Raw genomic sequence first — 22297 nt, 5'->3', positions numbered from 1 at the left:
ATTAAAAGACTTGACGATGAAACTTGAGTATTAACAAACAATAGTCAACAAGACAAGTAAGTTCAACAAAACTATAAGTTCAACGAAGCAGTTAACCACGTGCTCATTAGGACAGACAGGAATAATATGATTCAAACTGTCATATAACAATATAAAACAATAGCATTTATCATTAAAATACCCATATGTAAATAAATACCATAAACAAATTTAATCATGGTAAACACACACTAAAACACACTCAAGTGACACTTCAGCAAATCACATAATCTAAAAATTCAGAAAATATGTATTTATGATTGTTTTTCTAACAAAAGAACACACTTTACACAATATTTTATCCAAATAAAACATAAAAGTTACACATGTGGCTTAAAAAGGGTTGCACAGACTTATATGCCATCATAGTTAGAATCATCAAAATGTGAATTCATTGCGCTAGCTTTCACGTATAAAAATAAATCGACGATTGGATACACATTCACAACGCACTAAAAATCGAGTTAGCTTCTATGTACAATATTTACATTTTAGAAATAGTGAAAGTTCAATGATCAGTTAATATTTGTTTAAAAAGACCTCCAAACAAAAAGAATTATTAATATTCCCGAGCCCGAAGGAAGGTTGGAATATCTTTTTTAATGATCAATGCTTTAGAATTTTAGAATAGGGACGTATGACTAGAACGCTCTTTTTACCCCGGGTTGTCACCCCTTTAAAAATGCTAGTATCCGTCCTTGTGTACCATCATTTATTAGTCTTCAACAATCAAAATATTAATGTCAATATTAACTTATCATTGAACATTTACTTGATTTATAAATCGTCAAAAACGTAAACAAATTACACAAAAAGCACTTGAATTGCTTATTCCCCTGAATTGGACGAGTCGAAATATGTTCAACTTATAAGATAGTTAAACAGTACTCCTAAAAAATGTCTACACTACGTTACAAACGAATGCGAAATAGCAAGTGTACGCTGTCTGTTCAATCCAATAAATTCATAGATCTTGTTTTGGTTTTTTTTTACTATTACAAGTATGCATACAAACTCTAATTACTTTAAATGTATGTTTCACTATAATACGTTATTCTGATTGACTAACTGTACATCACGTGTTATTCCTTAAGCAGTTGTATCACACAATAAAACTTCTCATTCATAATGACACGAGGTCCCACAATAAAGTGCACAGGTAAATGAAATAAAAACTTGATAAAAGGCGTGTTTTCATGATCCTATAGGTAAAAATGTAATTATAAGTATTGAATGCTTTTTTTTGTAACTTTATAGGGTTGTAAAAGCGTTGACCGTGCGCACATTTTTAGTATGAAGCGCTTCCGCGCTTCATACAAAATGTACTTCTGTCAACGCTTTTACACCCCAATAAATTTACAAAAAAGAGCATTCAATTCTTAAATGAATACAATCGTATTAAATTAAGTTTCACTGGCCCAAGCAAAACGTGTTCATGTGAGATATTTGATCAAATCAATGTATTATATGAAATCAAACGTTTTTATTTTAGTCGTACGTTATTCCCTTTTCATGTCTAAATCAAACAAAAACACGTTTCGTAGTTTTTATTTTGCCGGACAAAAATCAAATGTTATAAATCGTATTTAAACAGTAGACAAGAACCATAGTCACTGGGGTGAAGCTGATGACCGTAACTGCATTCACGGTCATCCCAAGATGTCGGATGAAAAATTAGGTCAGTTTCTGTATTGTCTGTTAAAGTGTTTCTATATCATTTTCTTTACAAATCATACATTGAAACGACGTAAATTTATAAAAGAATCACTCGGAAATCACAAATTACTACCGAGAAATGTGCATGAAATGGGAAATTCGATTTGAAAAATCGTTAAGATGACCGTAAATCATAATCAAAATATTTTCAAGATGACCGTAACATATAACAAGGATGACATTGATTGGTAAAAAGATGACCGTAACTAGTAAAGGATGACCGTAATTTGTAAAGGCTTACTGTAATTTATAAAGGACGACCGTCAATTCTAAGAAATATCCGTACTTGTATTTTTTTTTTTTATTTTTTTTTGATAATATACTAGTAAATTGCATATTTCTCGTAAACAATGAAATATTCATTGATAACGACGTTGAAATTTTCGTAGCTGTTTGTTAGAGACGGCGATAAATGTTTAGTGTAATGTTTACTATAGCAACAAAATTTTTAAAAGTTATTAAAAACAAATAAAACGACAATTTTCTTCTCAATTACGAAGTGTTTAATTTAAAAACACCATTTGCATAAGTTTACAATGTATCTATTATATAGTAATGCAGAACAATAAGATATCAAGTCGACGACATGGGTACTATAAGTTGGATGTAGAAAATGCATAACCTCCGATTTTTTTTTACCACGGAGGGACAACATATCAATCTATTAGTTCAGAAATTTTCGCGTCTGCCCTTCCATTATGTGAATCAAGAAAAAAAAGGTAACGGTTGTATCGAAAAGAGAAAATCGAGTGCACCTTTTTATGTTAGGGCGTGTTTGAGGTGTATATTTTGTCTTTAAAACGTACAAAGCAAGAGTATTTGATATAGCATCTCGCTTCAGATTCTATAATTTTAATATATCAAAGCTACAGGTTGACTTTATAACGTAAAAAAATGACAGTACGAAAAGATAAAATATATGGGTCCAGTGAAATACCTAACTTATGAATCACAAAAACAGAGTAGGTGTGTTCAAATAGCTATTTTTTTCTAAAAGTACTTGACGACAGTCTTTTAATTTGGATGATGAAAAAGACCCGATTATTCAATAGTTTTAAGGCAGCAACCATATGATTTTCTTGGGGGTGGGGGGGGGGGGGCTATGGATTTTTTTGGGAAAAAAGTTTGCTTCCAGTTTTTGGAGAAAAAAAATAATTTGTTTTTAGTGGCAGCTGAGGGTGAAACAAACAATTTTTTTTCTCAGAGTGTTTCACCCTCAGCTGCCACTATTTGTTATGCTAAAATTGAAAGAAAACAATTATTTTCGACTTATCGTGAAAAAAAAAAGTTTGTCCGAAAAAAATATCCATAGACCCCCGGAAAATCAAATGGTTGCTGCCTAAGTTGAATCAATACAAACAAGATCATTAACTGATACTCATTAGATAGTAGATACATTTGTCTTTTAAAATACAACTGACATATAAGGATCGTAATGGTGTTGTGTGGATAAATTTATCGGTTTTTAAGAGCAAAATTGGCAGCGTGTCATCCCTACAATGGCTTCCATTTCTACGATTGTGAAAATGAACTGCCTGACGTAATGGGGAGATAATTTTGACGAAGTAGAATCCTGACTGTATGAATAACATTTCTGTATATATACAAATTGACAACATTACAATATTTTCTGTTATTTTATTTGCACGACAAAATGGAAGACGATATAATATCAATGGGTGTACATGCATTGGCATTTTTAAAAATGTGTATCTATTATATGTCATTAAAAGGTATCCCAGCAATAAAAACATATCTTTTGTCTTGTAGTTGGAGGCTATGCACCGCATTTTTTCAATTATACTTGTAAGGTGTCATTTTATCGCGCGTTTGTTGCATGGTTTCCCCACTTCTTCATGTGCATGTCTTGTTGCAAATTAATTTTAAAAATTCAACCCTCTACTGTAAAAAAGATACATATGGTGAACTATGCATTTGAAGCACATCTAAGTTTCTTCTACTTATAGGATAAAACTCTCATATTAAGGTAGCACAATACAAAGATTTTATAACTCCAACTCCCAAGTTTCAAAATGCTGTAACTTTCTTAATAATGCTTGAAAATGTATAAAAGTGGTAGTTTTGGATAGCAAACTGATTACTCTTTCAAATTAATGCCATGTTAGTATTATGCAACAATTATGTAACCAATTATAATGTTAACTGTGTCTAAAACATTTTTCAGCAAATTTCCACTTTCAAATGAAATTAGCTTCTGCATAGGTATCCCTAGAGGGTTGATTTTATTATATGTTGTTCCTATGGCTATTATCTACAAAAGGGTGTCTCAGATTTCAGATAGAATGTATAGAACAAATTTTACACCTAATTAAAAATTATCTCTTATATGTGGTTAGGATGTTTACACTAATTAGAGATTTGATTTATGAGAGAATGGAATACCATAGAGACAATCTGAGACACCCTTTTGAAGCCCTTGATGTGTTGATTAAGATTTCGTTAAAATTTTCTGTATAGTTAAAGAGATGATAGAGCTAAATTCATTCAAGTGAACTTAACCAGATTTTGCCACTAATTACATAATAATTGATTACATAATGATTGCATAATAAAAATATTGCATTATTTAAAAGATATCTTTTATCTATCTACATATACCTCTTTTATTATTTTCTATGCATTCATAAGAAAGTTACAGCATTTCAAAGGTTAGTGATTGGAAGTAAAAAAATCTTTGTATTGTGCTACCTTAATACGTTTATACTAACACGATTAACTTCATTGTATACAAAAAGGTAGTTATATAAATACGGATATTTCTTAGAAATGACGGTCATCCTTTAAAAGTTACGGTCATCATTTACAAATTACGGTCATCTTAAAACCAATTATGGTCACCTTTAATTTGTTATTAATCGCTGATTCTGTTACGGTCATCTCGATTGTGATTTACGGTCATCTGAGCGATTTTTTCAAATCGAAATTCCTGTTTCATGCAAATTTCTCAGTAGTAATTAGTGATTTCCGTGTGAATCTTTTATAAATTTACATCGTTGAAATGTATTATTTGTAAAGAAAATGATATAGAAACACTTTAACAGACAATACAGATACTGACCTAATTTTTCATCCGACATCTTGGGATGACCGTGAATGCAGTTACGGTCATCAGCTTCACCCCAGTGATAGTAAAACATGTTTAAAACTTTGTATAAGCAGTCAGTTGTGAAATAAATAAAAGAGAAAATAAAAGAGGAAATAAAAGAGAAAAAGAAAACACAAAATAAAACATAAAAATTTAAATGAAAATTGGTCATATTAATAGCATTTTACAAGATCTTGTCTTAGTGTGATAAGCAGTAGTACATGGAATTAGTTGTGAAGTTGATTGAATATTGGCTTTACGTCCAGTAGCAAATATTTTATGCAAACAATAGGTACAAGAGCTTTTAATTTGGCGAGAGCGTTGATCCATGAAATTTACTCTGAGGTCGATCATCGATGTTTACGTGTTGTTTACAGTATAATTTCACGCATCACATTTAAAATAGATACTTTTAGCTCGTTTTAGTAATTGTGAAATTCTGTGAAACTGTATTGTTTATTGTACTTGAGATTTTAGTATGATATTCTGTACTATCGCTGTCCTGGGTGGTCTCGTGTGAGGGTGTTTGCCTTGAGAGCGGGGAATCATTTGTTCGAAACCCCACCAGGTAAAACATAGACGTTAAAATCGGCATTTGCTAAGTTAACGCTAAACATGTGGCACCACGAAGTAAGAGCACAAGCTAGTCGGTTCAGAGTCGGAAATGTGTCCGGGTAAGCTGACTTTTTTTCCTGCGAACTCATATCTTGTAAACTTGCACGCAAAACAAAACAAATCAGCGTGTTTAACTTAGACTAGTAAAAAACGGGGTTAATTCTTGTATTATATTAACATATTATCGTCCTGAATATTCATTTTATGTGCCGCATGTCGTCATCCATTATCATCATTTATTTTACCGTTATATTTTACAGGGAAGTATGTTTCGTCTACTGGTTTATATTATAACTTTTCAATGCCAGGTTCAGTAAGAAGTTCACGCTATCTTTGCATTACAAACATTAGATGGAAATACGATCTACACACGAGTTGAATGATTGAAATGTGTAAGCAACAAGAAAGGTAAGCTTAATCTTTTTGATTAAGTCGCATGGCTGAATTTTTTTTCGACCTTTGCAAGATCAATGTAAGACGGAAAAAGATAACAAACCGACATCAAGACAATATCTAAACCAAATAAATGAAACGCCCAAAATCCCTTCTATTAGTTTTGCTGAAAAGGTTACCCCTGATGTGTACTACGACAACGTTTTTTTTTTAAATGTTAAATAAAAAATAATGCAAAGAGAAAAAAGATGGAAAAAATGCTAAGATTTACGCCTAAAAATTTAAATGCAAATAAAATTGAAATACAATTTGTTTGAGACAATTATCTAATGAAAACAACATTATTATACATCACCAAATGAAGCTGAATTATTTATTTCTCCTTATGTCTATTGACAAATATGTCATGCAATTTCACGACGATCAACATCGTACGGTTCAGAACATGTTAGTTTTCCCACTTAAATACTGTGTGGTTACTGAGCGGAGATAAACAACCAAAAGCACTTTGAATAAATTATTTCTAAAATTAAATATTATCATGGTACATGTTTTTCCCCGATCCTATTTCTAACTTCCTGATTTTACGGGACCGTATCTAATTATTCTTACCCGATTAATTTTAAGTAAATAAATTAATATGCAAATTAAAGACTTACACCGGGTAAATAATAAGTCCGAGGTACAATAAGTAGACAATAGAAATCCTTTGTGAAATGGGATCTTACCGGATATCTCATATAGTTCTTTTGCGTTAAATAACAATGAAAAATGCACGAGCAGCTTAATCTCATTAAGAGGAGTTTCTAGTTTGTTGTAATGATCCGTCTCTATCCCTTCTGGTAATTTGTCATTTTTAAAGTAGATAAAATACGCCTATGTGGTCAATCAGTGAGAAAAATATCAAATATGAACTTTACTTTTTCATTTTTTTCAGAAAGCAATCTTTAATAAAAAAAAAAAGTTTTTGATTTTCAACCTATCAAATTATTTCACATTAATATCATGAACTTATTGTATTATTTGTATTGTTTAAATTTGCTAAGGATTCGACTTATAAGGTACAGAAAAATTAAGTTTGGTCAAATATACAGTTTTAAGCAATTTGTTAAATTTTAAACAATACTAGAGCATATATGTTATATATTAAATATCTTATGGAATACATTAGTCGACCGACTTTTTTCAGTGCGTCAGTTTTATATGGTATTGTTTTTACTTTTGATAAAAACGACATTTTTTTTTAACCATCATGTATATATTCAATATAAACAAAGTGCATACAGTTTTATACTTCACATAGAAGCTACAGAAACATTCACTAAATAAGAAATGTTTTAAAATAGGCCAAGTGCAATTGTTCTTAAATTAGGATTGTGCTCCGTAGTATAAACCAAACTAACGAATTTTCAAAGAGTTGTTTTAGGCCGTTGACTCATTTGAATTCGATATAATAAAAAAGCTTTACCAGTGTACACATACTAGTGTTTTTATGCTCAACATTTTGGAATTTGGGGTTTTCAATGCTCTTCAACTTTGTACTTGTTTTGGCTTAATAATTATTTTTATCTGAGCGTCACTGATGAGTCTTATGTAGACGAAACGCGCGTCTGGCGTATTAAATTATAATCCTGGTACCTTTGATATCTTTTTACTACTTTCGTGAAGTATGTCATAAAATGAAAATCAAAGCTATCCTTAGATAGTCTTACATGAACATGTGCATGTACCCATGATGACTGTCATAAGTGAAAATATGTCCCCTTATCTTGAATAATAATGATAATTATGACAAGAGAACAAAAATAGAAATAAATATGAAAATAAATATATAAGGTATGTAATTGAACATTATACGGGAAATATAATATACATTTATTATACAAGTTCATGAGTAAAAATGAGTCCTAAATTTACGCCGAAGGCAATTACAATTTAATTGATGAAGTGAAAAAGAACATGTTTTTCTTTTTATCAGACTGAGCAACACAAATATTATTTCTATAATGATAAACATGAAATTGTTTATAGACTGACGAAATTAAAATTTGAGTTGATAATCATAATATCATCATAAATCATGTCACGTAGTGTCTTAAGAAAACGATCAAAGTCATAACATATCGTTACCTAGGACACTTTCGAAAAAAAATAAATGTACGACTACGAAATGTCCTCAGACTGTCAAAAGAGATGTATTAGTCGAAAACCATATTTGGAAAACTAGGTCAATTGAAATACTCCTTTCCCCAACTATTCTTTATTTCTACTCGATTTATAATCAAATATAGAATTAAATTTGATAGTTCAACTCATTAGTATTTATTTTTCGATTAAATAATGACTTTTCCATCCTATGTATTGTCGATATGCTGTTCTTATAAATCAGTCAGCTATACCATTTTTATTACAAAAATTTCAATTTATTTTGAATTGTTGGAATTGTACTATTACATACAATGACGTTTACTGGCGTATTAAATTATATTCCTGGTACCTTTGATAACTATTTACTGTTTCCTTTTTTTTCAATACAAAACTGTCTAGCACAATTGAATATTCTCATATGCGAAAATTATAAGTGCATACCCTACCTTTCACAAGCCCTTGTCCAACAAGGCTCCATAGTAACAGTTCATGCAACATACTCAATACACTGTTGCTATTTTACGGTCAAACGATGGTGTTTTTCCTTTTAAAGTCAAGTAAAGGCGGAGTAACCTTGCCGATCATGAATAATCATTATTGGTAATATATACATTTTGTCCTTCAAATAGTCAGTAGATAAATCTTTTTCAAAACACGTGATTTCAAACCATCCCTGCGTTCTTTCTGAAATTAAATGTTTGCAATTGGTGGAAAAACAGTGAATACAATATTGTATGCATTTCGTTTAACATTGGTTTAGATCGATTCGAGCATCTCAATTGAGGAAAACCGGCTACATCAAGACGATAATGACAACTTGGGAAGGGAGTTCAAGACAATCTGATGGAATCTACCAAATTCTGTACGTTTTCAACTGATTTCTAATACGACTGATTCTTCTGTCTAATTCGTATGACCGAGAATAAAATTCATTATATATGCTAGACCTGCGTTGCAATTAGCAAATATATGCACTTAGTAAGCAGTGTGAAAAATTGCACCCAGTGTGTTCATATAAAGTTGTATTTAGTCATTTAAATTGCTATTCCCTCCTTAGTTGCAGTAGATATAGTATACACATTCATTTTGTTTTTATTTTGGTTGATCCGCTATGACGTTTGTCACTTTTGATATTCCCTATTCGTTACAGGAATTTGGAACGAGTTTTGAACATACATGTTTGCACAAAACAAATAAAATAACTAACGATTTTTCTTTATTCAAGATTCAGTTTTTTAAGGTCTCACCACATGCAACAAACATTCGCATCAAGATTCACATCTATTCAGCAGTATACTGCAAGCGAAATATATGTATGTGTTGATGCTATGAAATACCGTTTTAACTTATTGAAATGGAATGCCAAGTTTCGGCAACAATATTAGAAATATTGTGATGTTTTAATGAATAAAGACATTATTAACAACTAAAATAAGTAACTGTAAATGTCAATTATTGTCTTCCTCGACCAATTTTCCCGTAAATTGTGTAAATTAAGAGAAATGTAGATAACTAATGTTCTACTGTCGTAAAACGATACGAAAGGGACAAATCAAGGCAACACACAAAACCTGAGGGTATCGCATAAACAGTAAAAGAAGCAAGACCGGCCGAATAAATCGACAGGGTAAGTACTGCCTGCATCACCCGTCATACCAATGCATGCTCAATCAAAATATCACACTTTGGAAAAGACACAAAGTTTAAAAAAATAGAAAAAAAAAATTCCGAAGCAGTTAAAACTCTTTACTCTTTTTTTTTTCTTTCCATTTCTCGATTAATTTTCGAATGCCTCGTTATCGTACAATGTCATTGTTCTAACAGATTTTCGTATTTGATAATACTAATATTTTAGTATTTAAAAAAAACAAACTTATGATACACAGACGTAAAATAAATTAGTATATTTATTTCAATTTGTACAAATCAATGACTAAACTCCATTTTTTATGTATTCATAGATTTTTCGTGAAATTCGCATGCATATTACGTGTATCATACGTGCATTTCTCTCTGATTTATTCTTAAGATTAATTTCTCCTTATCTTGAGATATTGATATCGACTAATACAACATACTTGATCAACTATATCGACAAAAAAAATAAACTTGTTCCATTGTCCCTGCCTGATAAGATGTACAAAAATAATAAATTTATTTTCTAAAAATGTATTGAAACCATATTAAGTGATATATAACAATATTTGCCAGACTTGACCAAAGATAAAAAGAAGTCGTACAAGAATTTTCATAATAAATATTCTACTTATATGATCATTTTTGTTAATACAATTTGAAAACTAAAGTGGTATATTGTCAACAATAATATCTTTTATACAAACACAGTTGTATGTCCCGTGCCTTGCATACATGTAGGCTTAGATTAATTCTAAACACTGTGATCATCTGGGATATGTATGTTTGTGAATTAATAGAAAATTTGATTTAACATTATGTAGTAAAATTTGTCCAAAGCAACAATTAATGCTTACTGAAAAAAGATTTAAACATTTCGATTGCTGAACATTTAATATGTTATTTCCATCATATAATTATACTGTCTAACGTAAAATTAAAGATATAGATTTTTTCATACATGTTTTACTGGTATAATATTGAAATTACCATTTTTTGAAATTCCCTGCACAGAACTAAATATGCAAGTAAACAAATATGTAATTTTGATAAAATTACAATGTATATCATTTGCTTAATGTCTTTTAAATTGTAATTAAGATTAATATAGATCAATTTTCAAGTCTTTATGCAATTAATAATTCATAACTTTTAAACCTATTTAAACAAACGTATCCTTAATCCCTTTTCTCATTTCTATGATTTTAGAGGCCGTCATTGTATTTTGTAAACAAATATTTTTAGTCCATATATTAAGCAAATTGTTTTCTTTTGTGTTGCAGTTTCAATTGTTTGTCAATTATTTTCTTTGTTTTTGTCTTATCCTTTTTTATGGTATCAGCAATTAAAATGTAAAAACCATTCTTGAAGGGTTCGGTAAAATACAACCTATTACTAGTATTCCACTGACCGTGTTTTCCAGTGTGTGATAATTATTTATCATTTAGTTTTATTCACTAGATAACTGTTGGTGATGTATTTGTTATTAGAAATAATCAATGATCATATGCCAAAAAATCCCCTTACATAACTGATTTCAATTATTTGCCCATTTCAAGTTATCACATATCAGGAGCATATTCAATTAAGATTTTGAAATATTTGTGTTGATACAGAGAATGAGTAAGATGAAATGAAATGAGATAAATCAGTAGACTCAAATCGTTATCTGTTATTTATGATTTTTGCGGCGTTACAACTTTTGTCGAGAACATTTTATCTTGAGTGTATAATAATCAAATAAGTGAAGTTCGCTCGGAGAACGTGCAATAAATGTAGTTTGACATTATCACGTTTTCTTTTCTATAAGACATCGTTTTCTGACACTGACCGATACTTTGTTTACCCTTACTATAATCTTTGTTCATTGTGGAAGTTTTCATGGTATATTTGTTTTATTTTAATATATGTTAGCTATATAGATAGTGTATGGTGTTGTATAGTATGTTTGTCGAATCTTTAAAGTACCAGTAAAGACTTCAGTAGTTTGTAATGGTCCCTCTGCTGTTGTTTCAATACGCTTATTCGTAGTTATTCGAGGTTAATTTGCTTGCTCTATCGAAACTGGAGTCGCAGTTTCCAGAATATTTCTGGTTTGGTTCAACTGTTATTGTGGATGTGGATGAGAAATGTGTTGTGTCAGATAGAACCTTTTACGGCAAGTTATTATGTAGCCAAAGGAGCTGTACATTTGTTTTTACATTTTGGGTAAATAAAGGTAAATGATTTATCATTGAACCATAATCTTTTTTTTTATAATCCAAATTGACATTTAAAGAATTTTTCAGAATAGTTTCATTGATTTGTAATTCTAAGTATATTTCGTCCTTTTATAATAATCTAGTAAAATTAGTACAGACGAGTACAAAAACTATACATTAGAAATTTTTACTGGATTGAAAGTAATTCTGAAATAATGAGTCTTTTTTTTTAATTATTGGCGTACTTGTTTTGTTTTATAACTATGTTGATATGAGCGTCACTGATGAGTCTTATGTAGACGAAACGTGCGTCTGGCGTATTAAATTATAATTCTGGTACCTTTGATAACAATTTAAGGTTAAATGGATGTCAGATTTTTTTCTGAAAATCAACCAATAGAACCGTGTTCACCCATTAGTGCACACTGTTATACAACGATCAGCCATGCCATGCAAATAGCTTTTAAGTTATATCATTTTGAGCAATGACCAAGAAATTTGACGTGCTGTGAATGAAACTTGTTCTGAACAGCAGTAATTTTTTCGTATCTGATCAATACGTTTTGTGTAGTTACTGTTGTTATTCAACTTAAACAATTGTTTACAATACTTCGTCCCTCTTTTTTGAGCTATCTTTCGAATACCAATGGTTTATTTTAAATACTCAAAAGTATTCGTTGTTTTTTCTTCCTCTTTTTTTAGATTGATGGCCATTCGGGAGTTGACCGTTGGCATATATTTGAAGGGTTAGGTACGTTCATCTAGCCCACAAAAGCCACCATTTTGAATTGCGTTTTTTTTTTTGGGGGGGGGGGGTATGTAATTTCTCACTTGATAAACAAGAAAGTCACATTGTGAGCCTCAAAATTTTCTTTTTTTTCCAAACATTTTGAAGCGTACGTACGAAAAGTATAAATACGTCTAGTGGTTATGTTTGACATCGTGAATATAGATATAACTTCACATGGTCTAGACGCTAAAGACAATGCAACTGTTTTTCAGACCTTTACATTTATGTCATTTTAAGACAAAATATTTATTAAATTGAATTTATTGCAACATACTGCATTCGAATGGAGATAACTGTACTATATTTTAAGCTTGGCCTTCGTAAAACTTGATTTTACAGTCGAAAATTTAGTTTTTTGCTTTGCTTATACTGCTTGATTTTACACTGATTAAGGACACGGAAGGCTGAATAATAACCTTACAGTTTAATGTATTTTTCTTCCAGGAGGTTGTTTTTAAGAATCGTTCACAATTAAAGAAATTTCGAAGATGTTTAGTTTTACAAACGATGTATTGTTTGATGTGTATAGATTTATGTTGTCACGTATCCCACATCTTCGTTCTGTTTGTTCCATTAACTTGATGTAGGATTACAAAAAGATTTGAAAAATTTATAAATGAATACTTTTATTATTTTTTATATTGATATCACACCAAAAATCACACCAACAGGCGTTCGTTTATACTTTTAGTTTCAATATAAACAATACAATAATCACACCAAAAATATGTCAATATATGATTATTAAAAAAAAATATAAAACGAAATATACTGCACAAAATTATGAAATATCAATTGTTAACTTTATATTCAGATTAAACGTAATTTCGAGTTAACTTTTTTTGTGTTTTGATGATGTTAAACTTTAAACAAATTGTACAGTATGATCATTACTTTTCAATAAAGACCCCTTCTATGGTATATATTTCACCCTTTTGTCAGTTTGTTTCTTTTTGGTGGTCAGTTATACTTTAAATTATGAGCTTTGTATCTTAGATGATTTTTTTATTGGTAGAAACACTGAAATGTTGCAGGTAGATCACCGAACTTTATCGTAGAATGAGATTCCTGTCGAATATTTGGTCAGTGTATTATTACAAACATCCAAATTATAATCTTAATTGTCATCAGCTATATAAAACGTAAGGTTTAACGATAAAGTTGGCATACTCGTTGGCTTTTTAGTTTGCACTTGTTTTGTCTTTGTGTAGGACAACTATACCATAAAAGAACATATAACACATTCATAAAATAATAAACAGATATAAAGAGAAAGACCACTCTTATGACAAATAAAACATACTGTCTGCGTTGCTTGTATGATTTGAGTGCAGAAGGAAACGTGTGATATTCAATTTACAATTACAAGCATTAATTATAGATCGTATGACAAAAGGCGACTGCTATTTAAAAATTAAAAACATTTTTCATTAATCATTTTCTCATTTGAGACGTAAATCATGTAGATTACACTTTTCAAAATCTGTTTTTGGGACTGATTATATTTTGTTCATTAAAATACCAAAAAATAATAACAACAGTCATTTACAACATTACAAAAAATAACATTAATCATACAGTAAGCATACAGTAGATAAGTACTGATAATGCTTTACATATTTTCATGCATTTTATTTTATTTTGTGGAATTTAGTTTTGATAGAAGATAGACACTCATTTTTCAAGGCTTACGATTATATAATGCATATAATAACTAGATGTGGAATACATTTGCCAAAAATTAACATCTGTTTGACAATTAAGATTAACATAAGAAAGTATTTAATATATCAAGCTTAAAGATTTAAAAAAATCTGTACTTCCGATAGTAAACTGAAATTCCCCAATGGGAATATTAAATTTAGAGTTGAATTCATTTGGAAAGATTTTTTATGATTGACATTTACTGATAAATACCACAAGATTGTGTTTTTTTTTTTGTATGTTAGAGTGCAATAGTTTTCCTTGAATCTCATTTTGAAAATATAGTTTTATTGTAAAAAGAAAAGCCTATGCCAAAAGATTGGCATTCTGGAACGAAACACCGACTCCATATGCGAGTATTCATGTTAATGTTATATGCATGTATATCATATACAGATCTATATTCAGTACTTCAAAATATAGGACTAGTACAAATCTCACTACGCCAAATGGCTGTAATTCCGCAAAATATTGATGATCTTGACAACTGTTTGATGTAAGTAATACAATCTGTATTTGGTCCAATGAACAGCAGACATCTCGGTTACTTTTAGGGTCTTCTGAAATATGCGAACATCATATACAGTTGAATTGGTGTCAGATTTATCTTTCAGCGAGCACCTACAAGTATACGGACAATCTATTTCATTCAATACTCCAGCGTCAATCAATGGTTGTACTTCGCATTTCCTGAGCCAAATGCAATCTATCAATTTCACGCTTTGTTGATTCGACATTCTTCTCTTGGTCATCTACATTACCATCTTTGTATCATCCATTTTGATCACAGTTAGCATGGTAAGTACATAACACACAGACACCACCACGCATATACAATTTCCATACTGTCTTTTTCCTCAAATAAATGATTAATGTTACCCTTTTTATGTCCAGATGAATAAAATCAAAACGTACCGTTTTTTCTGATGTATTAAGTAGACGTTACAGGCAGCGGTAGTTTACCTATGTTCAAATTGTTTTAAAGAAACAAATGCATCTTATATCGCGTAAGTATTCTTCATACAAGGGTTTTGCTTAGGAAAAATGGACGCAGCATGAAATCCCATTGTCTTCACTTACTATGGTTATCCCTTTTATTTATGATTAACAAATATACCCTGGCAGACTTGTCCCCGAGCGTAAGATTTTTACAAATGAATTTTTTCTTTCTTTAGTTTCTTATTCGACGCTGGCATCATATACCAAGTTTTAACGACATATATTGCAAATTACAAGAATATGTACAATCATGATATATAAGTAGGAGTAAGTCTGCATGTAAGGTCCCTCGGGTCAATAATTTTGTGTTTTATCGTTCTGTTTGTAAAATGTGAAAATGTTCTACAACTTCTTTTAAGAAAAGAGGATTTTTATTCCAATCAAAGCTGGATATCATGTGCGTTTGAAAAAACATGTGATCTTAATGTTTAATTATAAGGTTGTTCTTTTATTTCTAAATATAAATTTGAATTCAACTAGTACTTCAGGAATATAAATATTCAAATACAAGTCATTCGTGCCTTAAAATAAACCCTATCATTTCGACCGTATTAGCTCAACGTCGATGCTTTACAGTGTATAATTATTGATATTTGATTTAGAGGAACGAATATGAACTACATATTTGTGTAATCGATCTTATTTTGATATTGTAAGAGGAAATGATTAATGCTCTATGTATAGGATCTAACCTTGTAGTTTCAATTTTTTAACAGATAACTGCATGGACAGCAATATAAAACCAAGGCACTCATCATGTTATGAAATAAAAAAAAAACCATCATATCCTTATCCTAATTACCTAGCCACTTTCTTTTGTAAAATATTGTTGCATGTTATATTGATGTGTTTATCTCTGTGAACAGTGTAACTCATTATTCGCCTGTTTAGAGTACTATAAATAAATGCAGCAGTTATTCTACTGCTCAATAGTCATAAACTGACTCAACAAAAAATAAACAAGTCTTAAACAAAAACCGATGGAAACGTATCAAATTTTAGAGAACAAACGGAATAACAGAAACACTGAACTGCTACAAATACGAACGCCAACATAGATAAAACAGTACTTACTAATTAAGAAAAAGTGAAATTGACTTCCAGAAAACCTATTACAGATCATTACTTTTTTCTCAATGCAAAGAAACTAAGTATCTCTTTTCCCAATATCATGATCATGATAAGCATGTAAATTATTGTCAAAGACACACGAATAAAAAAGCTGGAATGTAGATACCAAACCTAAGCTGAAGATACAATGCTACCAAAAAGGTAGTTTAATGAAATTCAATTAAGACATTAAAATCAAATAAAATCCCATTCATATGTTTTCTAAAAAAAAACAAGATCGATTCGGTTACAATTGAATTCATAGCAACATCTTGCGTAACCTAGTCATGTATAAGTTTGTTTATTACGATATTTGAAGCTCTTTCGATTAAGTTATTTATGCGTACATTTTGTTAGTGTGTAATCTCTGGAATGATTCTTTTTTGGTTGGTTAATGCATAAACCAGGAATACGACAGTTGTTGTCTATTCGTTTTTGATGTGTTTTGTCATTTGATTTTGCCATGTGATTATAGACTTTCCGATTTCAGTATTTTTGTGATTTTACTTTTTCCCGATCATCATGAACATGATAAGCATGTAAGAGCGTCAAAAACAAACGAATACAAAATCTTGAATGCAGATACCAGACATAACCGGTAAATGCAATGCTACCATAACGTATATTGTAGTTAAATAAAATTCCATCAAGACATTAAAATCACATTACATCCCAGTCATATGTTTTCTGCAAAAAACAAGATCGATTCGGTTACAATTGAATTCAAAGCAACATCTTGCGTAACCTAGTCATGTGTAAGTTTGTTTATTACGATATTTGAAGCTCTTTCGATTTAGTTATTTATATTATTTGAGTGTGTAATCTCTGGAATGATTCTTTTTTGGTTGGTTAATGCATAAACCAGTCACTAATGAGGCTTTGTTACTGTTGCATATCATTGTTTGAATGTCACAGTAGTCAATAGAAACAATACAAAGGAAAACACGTTGTGCTAAATTGATTCATTTCACAGGTAGCATTGCAAAAGATAAGAGCTTTTGCATCAAGTTATTTTGAATTACTGTCGCGTTTTCCGCATTTTCTAAACTTACAATTACTGATTATATTTACCTTTTGCATTTGTGCAAATGTGACATACCTTTGATTCAAGTATATGTAATTTTTTTTTATTTTGTGTTTAATCGACCAAGTTTCTATCGAAATTAGTTAAGGTTGCATAACGTGTTGACCTTAAACTTTTTCAGAACAGTGGTCTCTAAATAATCTACTTCGCTAACCCAGGTCAGCCGTTCAAGAAAAATAGCCATTTAATTTAGAAAAGCCTACTTTTAAGTTACGGTAGAATTGTTTGGTACATTAGATTTGATATTAATAGTAGATAATCCATTAACGCATTTTACAGACATTTGATTTGAAATTATCAACACTTGATAATCATTGGTAATATACGGTTAATTTAATTACATTTTACTTGAAGATAAGAGAAAAAATACTTGAATGAATCTATAACCTCTATCTTTGTAATTACAGATTCACTTTTTGATCGTCATTAGTTCTAATTTGACACATCTTAAGGATACACGACTTGCCACCTTGAATGCCTACGCCGATCATACAGAGATGCAGAATTCCAAACACTCCGTGGTTGATACGACAATGTGACGTTACGTTACCATGGAGGGAACGTTTTTTTTTATATCCAGTATTTTATTACGGCATTGGGTTAGTTCTATGGATGTGCTCTGGTTGAGGCCACATGCTATTTCTACAACAATAAAAAAAGTTTCATGCTCAATGAGCATTACTATATTTATAGGAACGGTTTTACAGATGTCTTTAAAATTCGTAATACCATAAAAAAAACTTGATATTTGCAATATGCATGTGACCTTAGCTTCCGACTATCATCCTCGAAACATTTATTTCAGAATTTTCAAGAAATATATTTAAGGAGTCGTTATAAGAAATTATATGTTGATATACGCGATGACAATGTATCTTTGAATTTATATACTAGAAAGTAGAAATGAACACTTGTTTACCTGTCATATTAACATTATGTTAGTAAAGAAAGACAACTCGTATTGGCTATTAGTGATCTTATTTTTTTATTCGCAATCAACCAAAGCAAAATTAAACAAACAACCATATGCCTGTGTCAAGGACTGGATCATTTCAATATGATCTTTAACGTTCCCTTTCATGTAAAGAAAACTTGCAGCTTAGTGTGCTTAATAGTATTCTGTTTTCTTTGCCATTGTCAGGACACATTATAGGCATACATATGTTGTGGTTCGTTTTAAGTGCAATATTAGAAAAATTCTCATATTGTCATTTTCGAAATTAATGTTGGCTAGGGGGAAAGGCATGCCTCGAAGGTTCGGATATAAGGAATCAACTACTAAAACTGAGAAGTATTTACTAGTTAAGGAACAGTTTGAGTTTTAATGAACAATAGAATTAGAAATTTTATTGCAACTTCCCTTTACGCTCAAAAAGGAAATTGAAGTTTTGGGAATTATTAGATAAAAACAATATCGAGTTTGTGATGTTAAACATCTTAACGTATGATATAGTCAAGTCAACATCCGAATTACGAATGATTATGCAAAGGTTTCGAATTTGACAAAATGTTGTAGTGTAACAAATTAGGTAAAGAGTTGCTTCTGATTGTAATAGGTATTGTATTTTATAGTCTTTTTAAAGAACTCTTTTATGAAGATACTTTGTAATTTGAATCTCATGTAAAAAAAATCTTTTTTTAGCTTTTCATTAACATTGGTCTGTACCTTTTTCCTTATACTATATTATGCAATTTAAACATATAGTTGTATGTTTTGAGATTTCTTATTGATAAATACATTTTACAACATTATATTAGGTATATATGTATACTTCACTTCATTTCAATGGTTATCTTGTTATAAAATATTATCAAGTTTTATAAAATACCTACATGTAGTACGTTTCTATTTGGATTCAGTTTTTTCAGTAAATGAACTTAATTGTAGAAATACAAAATGTTGAATGTCATTTATGTCCCACTTAACACAATTTTGTCAAATGCTGTTGTTATATAGATCTACAACAGTCTTTTTGACTGAAGTGTAATGAATCAGACGTAGAAAATGTTATGAATAATGTTTATAAATAATAATTGACATACATACATGACATTTTAAGATATACATATTGACTTTTTCTTATTTTGTTTTGTTATCAAATAGGCAGCTAAATTTACAGGACTACTCTTTACAACTGTAATAAGGTTCATGAAAAAATATTTTCTTGTACAAATCTTAAAATTCATTTTGTTGCAATTTAATTAAACGTTGTATATGAAATTATCAACACAATATTGACTTTTACGGTCGTCAGCAAAAACAGCACACAAAACGAAGTTGAAAGGAGTTTATTGCCAAGAACTGATTACAAAAAGAAAATAGTTCCCGAGTGTAAATTTTCAGGACACAAATTTGTCTCTTTCCAATTAATTGTAATCTGTGTAGTTCTATTGCCTAGCACATGTACAGATATCTGTGTTTGTGTGTGTGCTTTAAGTGTGTATGCATTGTGAAACAATGTACATTGCCTTTATATGTTACAAAACTTGTGTAAACATTTACTGAATTTTTAACTTTATGAATTGATATTTTTTTTTGAAAAAGAATGAAGTGATAATAGCTGTTAAATTGTTGTCTTTAAAAGGGTAATGTTAACGTTTTCTGTTGTAGAAGTATTTAAACAAGTTAAATCAGGAAAAAACAGTTATGCCCCTTTGGGTAATTTCTTTGTAAGAAAATGGCAGTTGTTTAAGTTTAATCTATTATGATTAAAATTCAGGAAAATTTCAATTTTAAATTTAAGTGTTATGTTAATACCCAGTACTTGTTACATTTGTTGGTTGAGGTAAAACTATTTGTTTTAAGTTTTTATCTAAAAATACCTAAACGGGATTCTTGTTAGATATTATAATGCTACAATGTACTATGTGATTATTCAAACGAAAAAGTAATAGTAATAAAACTGATAAAATTACTAAACAAAAATAAGGAAAAAAGTAAATTTCAGTTAATTAAAAGCTCATATGAAAATATAATAAAATTTATATTATTATAATTAATATCAAACTCCTACTATAATACGCACATTCTAAACGTGAATGGAATTACAGAGAATATTTTAACATCGTAAATTCAATTCAAAATCTTCAACTTAAAGTAGGAACCATAAAGACCATCAAAGATAATTAAGCAATCTTTTATTCATATTACAAGATAACAAAAAAATTGTAAATGACCAAAGTCAAATATTTAATAAAACTCGCTACACATGGAGATGGATTCAAGCAATAAAAGTTCACTTGATTAAAAATGACCAAATATGAAGGCTCAACACTGTTTATAACTTTTTGTATATGGGTATATATGTCTGTTAAATTTACGTCATTTTAACCTTGTTAAAGTTCTAAGTGCCAGTCGTTTTACTCTTAATCCTGAGATAGTTTTAATGCATTAATATTAATTGTTGTTTGATATTGTAGTATTGTTAAAGTACAATTGTTATTTATTTAAACTGGGTAGATTTGAGAGATTGAAATGGACAAATGGTTCAGTTTGACAATTATGTACTACTGATAGAAATGAAAGATAAATAGATAGGTCATTGACAATTATGACAAATTATTCAATGAAGTAATATCCATCACATAAACATACACCATTGAAATGTTTTAATTCATTAGAGAAAAAAAAAGCACTTAGACATCCTCTATAAAGCAATCACCAAATAACAGGTTCAGACATTATAAAATACAACACAATTATTCAGTGTGTTAACATATTTCATAGCTAAAATTTTAAAGACTTGAGTTAACAATATGTCCACAAAAGATACCAGATAAACGAGCAGTAATATAGAACATAATCAACAACGGAGCAGGAAAACAAATAAGAATCATTAGGCTACAAACTCTACCTATAAATCATGTTCTAAACATATAACACCAACATCATTGCTTCAAATATTAGAATGGAAAATCATACTAAAAGATAATCAATACTTTATAGTCAGGATAAAAACACCGATAACACATTACTACGACCATATATTCAAGACAAATCGCAATTATCACAAGGAAAACAGACTCATTATTATCTTTCATCATTTGCTCATTTTAATTTTATTTTATTATAATAATTATAGTTAGATCAAGACATTTTGGTCTTTTCTCTATTTTCATAGACTTGAGATTAATAGATTTATTTATGTATGGTAAATAAAGTGTTCAATGTCTAAATTGTTATTAGTTGTTCTTTATTTGAGGTTCCAAGAAAAATACCTCTTTTTAGCTCACCTGGCCCAAAGGGCCAAGTGAGCGTTTCCTATCACTTTGCGTCCGGCGTCCGTCGTCGTTAACTTTTACAAAAATCTTCTCCTCTGAAACTACTGGGCCAAATTAAACCAAACTTGGCCACAATCATCATTGGGGTATCTAGTTTATAAAAAAGTGTCCGGTGACCCGGGCAACCAACCAAGATGGCCGCCATGGCTAAAAATAGAACATAGGGGTAAAATGCAGTTTTTGGCTTATAACTCAAAACCAAAGCATTTAAAGCAAATCTGACATGGGGTAACATTGTTTATCAGATCAAGATCTATCTGCCCTGAAATTTTCAGATGAATCGGACAACCCGTTGTTGGGTTGCTGCCCCTAAATTGGTAATTTTAAGGAAATTTTACTGTTTTGGGTTATTATCTTGAATATTATTATAGATAGAGATAAACTTTAAACAGCAATAATGTACAGTAAGATTTACAAATAAGTCAACATGACTGAAATGGTCAATTGACCCCTAAGGAGTTATTGTCCTTTATAGT

Source organism: Mytilus galloprovincialis, chromosome 8 (assembly GCF_965363235.1).
Source record: "Mytilus galloprovincialis chromosome 8, xbMytGall1.hap1.1, whole genome shotgun sequence".
Classification (NCBI taxonomy): domain Eukaryota; kingdom Metazoa; phylum Mollusca; class Bivalvia; order Mytilida; family Mytilidae; genus Mytilus; species Mytilus galloprovincialis.
The sequence above is the reverse complement of the archived record's forward strand: the minus strand, read 5'-3'. Positions refer to the sequence as shown.